This window comes from Ammospiza caudacuta, chromosome 13 (assembly GCF_027887145.1).
Source record: "Ammospiza caudacuta isolate bAmmCau1 chromosome 13, bAmmCau1.pri, whole genome shotgun sequence".
NCBI lineage: Eukaryota > Metazoa > Chordata > Aves > Passeriformes > Passerellidae > Ammospiza > Ammospiza caudacuta.
The window spans coordinates 7,163,568-7,176,222 of NC_080605.1; positions in this window are offsets into that span (position 1 = coordinate 7,163,568).

Genomic DNA, 12,655 nt, shown 5'->3' on the forward strand with positions numbered 1-12,655 from the left:
ACTTCCCAGGGTGGAGAGTTTAGACTCAAAAATGTCTTCAACAGCAGCAAGCAGTCACACACAGACACCTTTCCATCCCAGATCAGGCCAGCAGCCAAAAGACCATTTATGTGCCCTGTGAGGAAGGAAAGGCCAGGACTGGGGAAGAGAAAGATTTGCTCAAAGTAAGTGCAGGCCATAGAGGAGCCTGCAGGTCTGAGCAGGGGAGGAACTGGGTTAATTGCCAGAAACCATGGCCAGCAGTGGACCAGCTAACAGGAGGAAAAGAAACAACTGAAATAATGATTTTTCTGTTTTTTTTTTTTTTTTTTTTTTTTTTAAGCTGAAGAATTAAAATTACAGCTAAAGGCCAAAACTCATTATTTGAGTTACTAAATGTCATTCCAAGAGTGGCTGTTGCTCAGTGACTGATGCCTCTGCATGCCATGCTTGATTCCATGCACAGAACAGAATCTGTGGCTCCTGGGCTGTGCCTACAACCATCCCACCTGAGAAATGATGGCTTGGCCAGGCTTGAGGTCCTGCTTCTCTTGGGCTCCTTCCTCATTTCCTCACTCCTTGCCCACCTCTGTGGGTCCTAACCTGTACCCTTACACTGATCCATATTGCTAGTGATATGTTTTATGAAAACACAAACAGTGATTTTTTTTTTTTTTCCTAAAGAGATAGTGTTCTAGCATTAAAAATAACACAAACTAATAGGGGTTATAGGAAATTAAATTTATTTAGTTTTGTTCTCTTGGGTGTATTGTATATCATGACCCTCCTGCCACTTGCAAACCTACTGTTAAATCCATCAAAACGGATCCATGTTTAGCTATTCATTTTTATGTATATTAATTTGAGCAGAACATTTATTTGGCTTAAATTTTATTTTTGGCGGTGGAATGTATGTTGAAAATGCAAGCACAGGCGATTTGCTAGGATTTAGTTAGGAGGAATGTGGAATGTTAGTTTACAAAGATAATAACCGAGCTATTAAAGCCAACAACCCCTTTTAAAGCAAACATACCATTAAAATATAGGAACAGTTTATAGTGTAAATAAAATTGAGGATATGGATTATTTAAAGATAAAAATTTTAGGGGTAGCTATGAGAAAGTTGAATAAAATGTATTTAATTGCACCACTCTTTTTTCTACAGTGAACTTAAAAAATGCAAATAAAGGATGATACTTTATGGGCAGGGGGAGACAGCTACACAGACAGTGATGTTAGAAATCCATTTTACTTATGGAGATGTATAATAGTGATTTGACTTTTATTTTCTAATCTGAATCAGATTTCAGGGGAAAAAAACTTGTGCTTAAACTCCTAAGTGGCAGAATTTATCTTGCTTGTGAATCCATACAGTGGAAAGAGTAGCAAGGCATTTGCTTCTAGATCATTCTCCTTGTCTGAATGACAGATACAATAATTCCCTCTATTAGCCAGATCCATTGTCTTTATTTTGCACAGAAGTACTGTATTGCTGAGGTAGACTTCCACTGCTATGCATATTTTAAGGGTTATTTGGCAACACAAGTAAAGCTAAAAGTAGCCTCTTAATCTAATTAATTGACATTTCTGAATCTTGCTTTCACAACAACACATGGTTTCATGTTCTGGGTTTTAGCACTTGTCAAGCTTTTTTGGAGAATGTTTTGGTCAGAATGACAAGATAATTTGTGACTGAGGCTCCGAGCTAGAGGAGTGTTTAAGGCTATAATGATTTATTATCATCACAGAATAACAAAATTTACAAAGCGTTTCATCAGAATTTTTGAAATAAGTTTGCCACCGTGGTAGAAGCATGCAGGGAGGGGGGTGTCTTCCCACCCAAATGCCAGTGTGGCTTATTTGTAATAATCACATTGCTAAATTTATTTGGGAGCTTTTCTTGACAGACTTGCAGCACGGTTAGAAAGACAAGAGGTGAGGGAATTGTAACAACCAAGAAGGTAAAACTCTGCCTTTTTTTAAACAAACACTCTGTGGCCAAAATAAAAATACGTGCTTCGTGCAATAAATAATATATACGTGGCCATGTAAAACTATCAGTGCTAACATCCTGGCAGGAGAGACTAGAAATAGTCACACCATAAAAAGTTTAAAACAGTGGATGTCTGTGCTTTTGATGTTCAGAAATGCATACAAAACTATTTTCTTGAAGGATAAAATAGGTGATGTTACTGAGTGACGGTGCATTAGTGGGGCTGGCATTTGTGGACTTTCAGGCAACTGCTATAAAAAGAAATAATGTAACCACACTAATTTTGACTTCATCTTGATTCTCTGCTAAGTGAACTGAGGATGCCAGACTTTGAGACAAAATGTCTGACTCTGAACGTGCAGCATTTCCACTTATTCTCTGTGTTTCCATAACTTATTATGTAATTAAATACCTTGAAACCCTAGGCATTGGTTAGTTTAGACAAAGTTGTGACAGTTATTTGACTTCAGAGGCCGGGAATAGAAGCCACTTCTGCAATGCCCTAAAGTGATTTTGAGGCTGTTTTGTTTGACTATCAAACACATACCTTTCCAGAGCAAGCTTTTTTAAAGATGCAGTCATGGCTCGCTGAGGGATGAGGTGAGGAATTAACGTGTTTGGCAGCAAAGTGTGTGTAACATTGTTTGGCAATAACAAAGACAGTATCACCCAGCATCAGCGAGCGAGTGTCTCAAAGGATCACGAGGTTGTTTCTCCTAGAAATTAGCTGTAATTACTGTATGTATTTATAAGACACAGGCACTGCAGTATCCATGTGCCCTTTCCAACAACCAGTACGTGCTGAGCTAATGGAAGGCGACTTCCAAGCTGGCACAGGGAGTGACCCCTTGGGTTCCAGGCATTCCTTTTTTTTTTTTTTTTTTTTTTCCTTTCTCTTCTTTTTTCTTCTTTTCCCTTTTCACAGAACTGCTTGGGCACTTGCATTTAGTGAGTTGGAATGCAAAAAGATGTGTCTCGCATCTCCTGCAAGAGCTTGCCAGATTCAGGCTCTGATGGATTTCTGGCAAGAGTCAGTTCCGGAGCTGAGGACCCACCACGGAGAATATCTATTTATTTATGCTATTTATAGCATTTCTAAAGAACTCTTCACTGTATTATCTCAGCATGTCACAGAAATTAAAGGTACATCATGAATTAAAGGTGTACCAGCAGCATGCAGCCAGAAGGTCCTGCAGGGCTCCAGGGGGATCATACCAGGGCTGAATGTGGTGTTTGTGGCTGGGGACAGGCAGAGGTGTGTGGTCACACTGTGCTGGATGCCATGTGGGGCTGCAGCAGGAACAAGCTCAGGAGGCAGATGGGTCTGTTCTCCACCAGCCAGAGCTTCTGCAGGGTTCAACAGTCTGTTCAAAATGGAGTTTATTGTCATAGCGGGGCCTATTAATTAAACATATGGTAATCACTGAATTAAATCTGGATAGATGATGAATGGGTGCAGTCTTCTAGCAGATGAGTAAGGATGAGAGACCTAAGGTGACAATTCTGCTGCAGGCAGGACAAGGGAAATTATTGTAGGCAGTGCCATGCCAAGCTGCCCCATAAATTTTGCTGTGTGCTTCCTGCTGTTTCTGAACTTCTTGCTTTTGTAGAGAGACCTGTGCCCACCTAATCTTGATTCCAATCCCAAACAGAAAAAGCTGTGCCTTCATGCAGGCTCAAGGAGAAGCAAAAAGGTGGTTGGAAGGTCTCCCCTTGCAGTCTGTAGGTGTTGCAGTCACACTGTGTGCATCTCCAGGAACACTCATAGAGCTGTGGTTCCTGTAGATATGAAAGATACTCTGCTGAACATGGGATTTGCAGCACTCCTCCAGTGGGAAACCTTACCCAGCCCCAGCAACAGAAGGTCAAGTTATTTAGCTGTAGGTACAAAGCTGTCTCCTCCTTTTTTCCTGCTGCCATTAAAGTCAGCTGTGTGCTCTGATTAAGATGTGGAAGCAGTTGATTAGTCTGAGGATCAGCCAGCTTGTTTAGCTCCTGTTCAGTGTCACAGGAAGGCAATCACACCTCTCCCCTTCCCCTCTGCACCCCAAAGCAGCTCGTGCCATGGCCAGCAGCAGAGGGGGTTCTCTGTACCTGGGCACTGATGAAATTGCTGGAGTTGCCCCTGAACCACCTTCCCAGTGATTTTTCCCAGAAAGGAAGTTCAGAGACTAGGTCGTAATTGGTAGACTCATTAGTATTAAATTATGTGGGTTTTATTAGGGGCCAGACATTCACTTGTTTAAATGTAGCTGGCATTTTAATGCCTCTCTGAGGGAATGTAATAGGTACTGCAGAGACAATGCATGCAGACTTTTATTGGCACTGACCAAACTCTCAGGTGTCTGGGGCACCTGCTTGGGTTCATGTTTAAGGCTTGTGCAGGGGGTTGGTTCTGACAGGAATGGGAAAACTGAGACAACACCCCCTTTTTACCCCCTCTCCTTTCTTGCCTTTGCATCTGAAAGACTGAGAGCCTCTTTCAGGAAGCATGTCAGTGGGTTTGGCTTCCCAGGTAAGGAGAACAATAGCTAAAAATAATAACTATTTATAAGGAACGTGGTATGATGTTAGAAAAATCATGTGGCATTTTATCTTGGTCATGTTACAGCTGCCTCATATCACCATGAAACTGCAATGCAGCATGGTAGAGCTGGGGCTGGTTGGAAACACTGCATGAGGCATCAGTAGAAACAAAGAAATACTAATTTAATGGAACTTGGAGTCACTAAAAGATCTCAATTATTATATGTTTTATTGTATGTTTTAGCACAAACTTCCTACACAAAAAAAAACTCTTGTACCCCACATCCTTTGCAAACTGTGTTCTTAATGCAAATGAAATTTGCCTAAATTATTCAGTGACACCTGTTGTTTTTATTAAAATAAACTGATTATGAATCAATAAAACCTTTGCCAATGACTGATCTGTTCCTTTCCAAGGTTTTATTGATACTTTTTCTCAGAGTTTCTGTATATCCATTTGGCTTAACATTGGGAATTTTATAATCAATTGAAATTCATATTATTTTTTTTAATAATGTAATAATCTGTTCAAAATCTTGGAGCGTTTGACAGCGCATATTTAAGTTCAAGGAAAAAAAAGGAAAGGTGGAAATAAACAGCCTGCTCCATAGGGGGTTCCCAGGAACTGAGAGATGTGTTGTGCACCTTAGACTGATCCAATCACACTTGGGTGAGCTGGAGAATTGCTGTGTGGCTAACTAACTTGCTGGGTGATAGGGGAAAGCAGTCGCTCAGAGTGTAATTAAATGATAAGTTCACATTCAAGGGACAATGGTAAGTTACTGAGACTGTCATACACAATGCCAAAAATAGGCTGTCTCATGATGAATACCCTTATTAACAGCTACACTGCTCTGTGCTCATGGTATATGGCTGGGGACTTGGTCCTGTTTGTTAAAGATCTCCCAATAGATTTTAAACGAGATTCATGTGAAAGATGACTACATCTGAAAAGCAAATACCACATACTTTTAGCCCATACTGGTGTGGCTGTTAATCATGCCTTAATAGTAAAATCTGATGTGGATTCACATCTTTATATAATGTCACCAAAACCATTTATTAACAGAATACAACAATAAGAACTTTGTTAATACCAGGAGAAGGTATCTGAGAATAATTTGTATTTGTTACAAACATTTTTCAAAGAGTGTGTTAGCGGCTTTGGAAGATGACAACTCCACCATTTTAAGGTTCTGCTTAGGAAATATCAGCAGGGATTGTTCATTTTTTGAATTTGTAATACATCAGTTTACTGTGATCTTTGCCAATATAAAGCTCCCCAGTTCAGCAGGCTCCTCAGTGACTGTGAGATGAAATCAGTGTGCAGCAGGCCCAGGAGATGCTCAGTGCATCAGGGACAGGGGAATGGGTGTTCCCCCAGGCTCAGGAGGACTGAGGTGGTCTCATGGACACTCCAGGCTGCTTGTGTTTAAGGCACAAAGCTCTGCCTTTCTCTAGAGCCAGCCCCAAACCCCTCTGCATTGTGCTCCAGCCATGGAGTGGAGCACATCAGATCAGCTGGGGCTCAGTTAAAAGGCTGAGATAACATGTGGAACAGGCCGTAGGAATGTTAATAGTTTTGTCTGCATGGTTTATTAAAATTTGCATCATTTTCCATCTTATCTGAAGAGCAGTTCTCCCAGCTGCACAAATGAGGTGGAATCCCTCAGTGCTGACTCACTGGAGGAGCAGTGCAGACCCTGCAGGATCAGAAACATCTTCAGCAGCAAGGTGAGGCTTGGGCTCTGTGCATGCTGCCCACAGACACCTCCTGGAGCAAGTTCTGGAACGGCAGTGAGCAAAACTCTCATATTTACTTCAGAGCTGTGCTTCTGTTTGAATTCTCCCTGTTTGTGGGGCTTTGTCCTTTCAAAGCGCTTCTTCTGGGGATTATGGCATTTACATGCCAATGGCTCATGCTGGTTATAAAGACGATAATTATATTTACTTTCTTATTGAGTGTGGGTCAAGTTGATCAGGTTCCTGGTTTGCAAACCCCATAGTTAGGAGGATTTCTGACTGTAAGGCCTTTCTCTGTGCTTAACAGATGAATTGCGTTGAGTTTGCATTACTGTATCAGGAGTTAAATCATTGGTGTTGCTCACTGAAAAATAAAGATAGGAGGGGAAAAAATATAAGTTTAATAGCTGAAAATCTCAAAACTTAATAGATGTGGGCATCCTAATTACACTGAAATTTGACTGAAATATAGCTGGGTTGCTGTGTGTGGAGTGAACCTGATTTTGCACTTCTCTTAAAATATATGAAAAGATGGCAAAAGACGGTGTATGTGCAAAAAGTGCTTTCTATGTGATTTATGACACAGAGTTTAAATCAAAGGTGTTAGTCTGTTTTCTTTTTTTCATGTTGCATTTCAAGGTCATATGTGTCTCAACTGATAGGTGAAATATTCTATTTCTACTTTTTGGAAGAGCTAGCTGCAGCGCTGGGGCTAAGGAACTGTCATACTTAGGGAACAGCTCTTAGCTGTTGGTTTGAAAACCATACTCAAAGCAGTTTTTGCTTTTCTACAGGCTTTCTATTTTGAGCATGCTCAGTGGCAATAAATTTGCGTTGCCATCTTTTACATGTGTGTAGGTTTTGCAAGCCAGCAGGAAGTTACTAATCCATCTTTCACTATTAAGATGACAGTGATGTTTAGGTCCAGAGCTCAAGTAGAATGTGCATCACAATTGGATGCTGCTGGAGAACAGTCCCAGAAGCTTTGTTATGATATGTGATGGATCTATAAGACAATTGTTTCAGGGCACTTTTGTGTATATTGTTAATATGATGCATGGTGACACGACCAATTATAGTAAGCTAATGTTCAAACAGCATGTCACAACCTGTGTATCAATGTATTGGATCTCCTCTCTCAACAAACAAATGAAACTGAGCAATGGGAGATGAGGAGTCATTGACCTCGTAAAAAGGTCAAAATCCTTCTCTACTGACCTCTCTACTGCAATATAATTATCAGGGTATTATTTCAATCTGTGAGGAAGAGAATTAGCTTCTGTCTTGAAATGTGTTATTTGATTTGTCAGAAAAAAGCTTGTAGTAAACTTCCAGATGTGGAAAAATTGTGCCACAACTTTTGCAATGAGTTTAGAAGTGTTTCCAAATTCCTGTATGCAGCCAGCTGTGCTCCCAAAATGGGTGTTTGGGCTCAGGTGAGGGGAAACCTTGCTCCTCTCTGCTCAAATTAGGCTGGGAGAATGGACAACAGAAATTTTCCTTTGGGTCGTGGATGTGGAAACTTCCCTTGTTTCTCAAGTGAAGGGGAAAGTTGAGTATGAGCAGTTTCCCTCTTGTCGTCTGGAATGTGTCAGAGGGGCACCAGCCCCTGAACATATTTTGGCATCTCTCAGCATTGAGCCAAGCATTTCGAGGCCTGTCTGATCCTAATTGGCAGATGTGGTGAGCAGTGACTTCTCTTTCCATAAAGGCTCTCCCTGCCACACTCACCTGGACTGGGAAAAGGATCTTGTTTGCTTGGCTTTTGCATGTGTGGTGTAGATGAAGGAAATTGTGGTCTGCTCCCAAAGAAAATGCTCATCTATGGAATCAAAAGACTTTGGAGTACTTCACATCTGTTCCTGCAGGAGTCAAATGCAGAGTGCAGGGCCAGCACTTCAGCAGGATGTGACTACAATAAAACGATCTTCCCACTTTAGGATACTTTTGGGTCAGCGTGGTCATTCTGGACACTTTCATATGGAGGATTTGTGAACCTACAGTTCTGTTGTGTGAGCAGAAACTGTTATGAGGTAACATAAGTTGAGAGGTAACCTTTCAGCAGAATGGCTTGAGTTAAAATAAAAGAATTGAAAAAGAGTACAATGACCAAAAAAAATCTATAAAAATGCAATTGCGCTAATATAATTTTATCACTTATTTAAAAATTTAGTCGACCCAAAAGACTACCAAGTGTGAAATTAAGGAACAGCTCCTCTACTTTTATGGAAATCACTCTTCTTCACTTGTCTAATAGCCTGATTTTGTCAGATCATTTATTTCCATGGTTTTAAAATGAGCTTGACAGACAGAATTTTATAACACCACTTTACTGCAAATAAGAACATCATTTTCGCTTATTAAAACTGAAGCTTAGAGAAAGCATTAAAATTAACAGTTCACTCTGCTTTAACCTTTTGAATACTACTATGACTTTACACTCCAGACTATGTGTAAGGAAGGGCTCGGTGGCTGCTGGGAAGGCAGCTGGAGCAGAGCTCCAAAGGACAGGCAGGCCAGGAGCTGCTCTGGCCATGCCCACACTCTGCTCACACTGCCTTGATAACTCTGTCTCTGCAAACATTTAAAGCACCACTGACAGAAATTAATACTTGCTCCAGTCAAGGTGACTTTGGGCACCAGAGCTGTGCAGTGAGGAGAGGTGGAAAGTGACTGTGGCACAGCAAATATGGTCTGAGATTACAGGCATGTTGCTGCATACAGCAAACACCATAAAATGCAGCTTGTTCTCCTAACAGATGTTTTACTTTTCGTGTGATTTTTCCTTTCTGAGTAATGAAAACTTTGACTGATCTTGGAGGTCACTGACAGATGATGAATTCTCTGCTCCATAGTTGGCAGTAACTCAAACATCAAGGCAATGGTGGTGGGACACATCCTCCTCCAGCTTGGCTCATCTCCAGGGAGGAAAGTCATCTTCCCACTACAGCTGGGCCTTATCCACATTGGGGGGTGTTTGGTAATGACAGTTTGGATCAGGTTTTCCCATGCATGTCTGTGCAGCCTTGTTTTTCTTTCAGTCGCACGCCTGGAGTTGCTTATTGCCATCGGTTCTTGCCCCAGTTCTGTGTCCTTTCTGAAGCTGATCCATGAAGGAGTGGGAGTCCCAGGCCAGGCAGTGCTGCTGTGCCTCAGGCTGCTCCCCGTTAGCCAGGTTATCCTTCTGCTAACTGTGGTTATTCCTCAAAGTTAATGGTGGAGATAAAATTAGATTTTCTTTTTACATTGTCAACTTTTCAGTAGATAACAAGGGCAGATCCCTTCCAGGATCTCCAGTGGAAAAACTGATTCAGGCTGTGGCAAGAGGTTTGCACCCTTTCTTTACCAGCTCATGCAACCTAAAAAATTAAGGCAGTAGTGAAAGGGAGCAGTGTGTTTGCCAGATGAGCTGAACTTGTCTGTCCCTTCAAAGGCTTCTGTATTTGGCCCTCTGATTCCCCTTGGACTCTGTCCTCTGCAGGTTAGCAGAGGACATCCATCTTTTCCCCAGCAAGTTCTCCTAAAGTTTCACAGCACTCAGGATGGAGGGTGAAAGACTCAAAGTCTTTGTGTTTAAATAAAAAAGGAGAATGAATAGGAGAGGTTTTTCTTCTGGTTTTGACCCTGGGGTTGATTCATCTTTTATCCAACTCTCATTTTCTCTTCTTGCCACTATCTTAACATAAGATTTTGGTAGGCTTTATTTCCACCCTCAAATATTCTGCAATGTGAAGGTTGTTTCCATGAGTGCATTGTTGCTGCTTTTCACTGGGTTGCATTTCAATAATTTAAAGATTGCTACACAAGCTAATGATGGTGTGTTTGAGCCCCTCTAGATGTAAGAATAGTGTCATCAATATTACTGTTGTCACAGCCTTTTGGTCTTGTTGCAGCTCATAACAGGGAGAGAACATGCTATAGATGAATAACATAGAGCTCACAAATTTCTCCACCAGCATTTGTTGCAAGTCCAGATTTAGTTCAAGTTCTAATTGCTGTATCCTTTTGGTGTGATTAAACCATCATTCCTTGCCTTCAAGGATAAATCCTTTGCACTGGAGGTTGAGAATCAAATTGCCTCTGTGCCCTGAAGTCTGAGAATCAAATGAAGAAGTTTACTACGTGGAGACTTGAAATTTTAGTTGAACTAAGCCTAAAAAATGACCAGAGAACTTTTTACTGTGATACGGAATTAATCTCCCATTTCTACAAGAAATGTTGTACAGGAAAGGCTACACATATTGGAGCCAAGGTATGGCTGTGGTTTTGGAAAAGGAACAGCCTGGTATCATCTTCCTAAATGGAAAAAAGCCCCTCCTCAGCCTGCAATGAAATTGAAGTTCTTGGTACAGGAATGCCCAGCAGTTGAAATTTACAATTAATCTAAAAATTTGAGATAAGGGACACAAATTTCTATTAGAAATCCTTTGGTTGAAAGTATGGAAATGAGTAAATATTTGAATGACAATCCCCTCTAATCAGGCACCTACAAAGGACCATTAATATGAGGTTAAGCTGTGTGGTTGTGAATTATCCAGCCAGCCATGCCAAAGAGGTACCAACACTTCTGAGCTGATGTTTTCCAAGGCATGAAAAGAAATAGAGCAACTGGAATAACAGGTGAAGCTGAGGTGTTGGAATAGCTTGCAGTGCAGGAAGGTTTTTAATCATATGGCATGGTCTTGCAAAAGAAAGCTCAGGAGCAGGAATTGTGACTGTAAACTCTTTACATTTCTCCTTGGGTTTGGAGTAACAACTGGGAAGCTGTGTATTTTTCATCTCAAAACAAGCACTCTCATGTTTCTGGCCTCCCTAGAAAACATTAGAGCTGAGATTTTAAATTAAGTCATGTAAACTTGAGGGGCACTTAGGAGGCATCAAGACCATCCCCTTGCCCTGGGGTGGTGTAACTGATCACTCCTCTGTCATTCCCAGCAGATGTTTGTCTCATTTTTATTTAAAAACACAGTTTTGGAAGCTGCACAAATATGTCCAGGAAATCTCTTCCTTTGCTCTGCTCTTTTTGCCACACAACAATTCTCTCTTGATATCCAGTCTGACTCTGCTTGTAATTTAAACCTTTTATTTTTTGTCCTTTTCATTGTGACTTTAGGAAGCTTTCAATCCACTCCTCTTTTCTGCCTTTATGTGACTGGAAATTGTTATCAGGCTAACATACCTCATTCTTTTATTCACTGACTTAATAATGCTGATTAATTAACCTGTTAGGCTATGGCTCCTTGATTTATCATTAGATCTATATTTTCTGCACTTGGATCACAGCCTTGTGGAAGAAAGGTGACTCAAACTGGCATCACCTGAGGTCTTCCAAATGTATAGAGCAGAATTTCCTCATTTCTTCATTCATGTGTTATAGTATTGTAGTATTTTTGTAGTAGTGTTTTTGTAGTAGTGTTTTGGGCATCTGAGTATGGCACTAAACATTTTCTATAGTGCCCAAACACTTTCAGATCTTTTTGTAATTTGTCTGATCCTTCCTGTAGGTCAACATAATTGCAGGACATGCTGATTTGATCTGTTCAAGAAGTTTTACAAATTTACCCTTTTATCATTAAGGTGACTGAGAGTGCTAAATTGTACCTGGTCTAGACCACCTCTTTGATGCCTCTCTTTTTGTTTTCATAGTGAACCACAGATAATTACTATCAAGATATAGATTTCAACCAGTTTCGCCCCCACTATATTGTATTTTCATCAGCATCCAGTGGGATATTGCATTGGAAATCAGGAACATGTGATAACTCTTTAGATGTGCTTGAGTGTTCAATGAGTATAGATGTATTAATATGAATTTGGATTTTTTGACTGTTCAGTGAATGGATGCACATTTTTACTGGTGCAGCTGGTGCTTTTAAAAAGTGATGCATAGAAATTCACTTACTAATGAAAATTGCTAAGATATCATAAAGTAAAGAGATGGGTTATTTGGTTCAGAAAACCAAAACTGGCACTGAATCTAATTACCAAAGGGGAAGGTATGCTGCCGTGAATTTGATTGAGATTTTATGTAAATCCCGTCCAGCTAGTCCACTCCAGCCTTTAATTTACAAGTCTAATGGACAATAAGGATGTGCACTCTGCAGATTGTGGGTAAGCAGCAAAGCAGCCACTAACTCAAGTGAATGATAGACATCTTACAATTTCTGCTGTGGGTTTTGTCTGCAGTACCTGGCAGTGGGGATGATCAGAATACAGTGACCCAAAGCTTGGATTCATGGCATTAACTTTGGTGTAGGACAGGGCTCTGAATCCTGCAGGGCTGTCCTGCTTAACAGCACCTACTGTCAAAAAAGCACCATAAAAATAAGAGTAATAGTTGATGGGCACCAATCATTCATCTTTAGGCACTTAGGAGTTTCCCAGGCCTGTGGTCTGTTTCCAAACTGAGTTCAT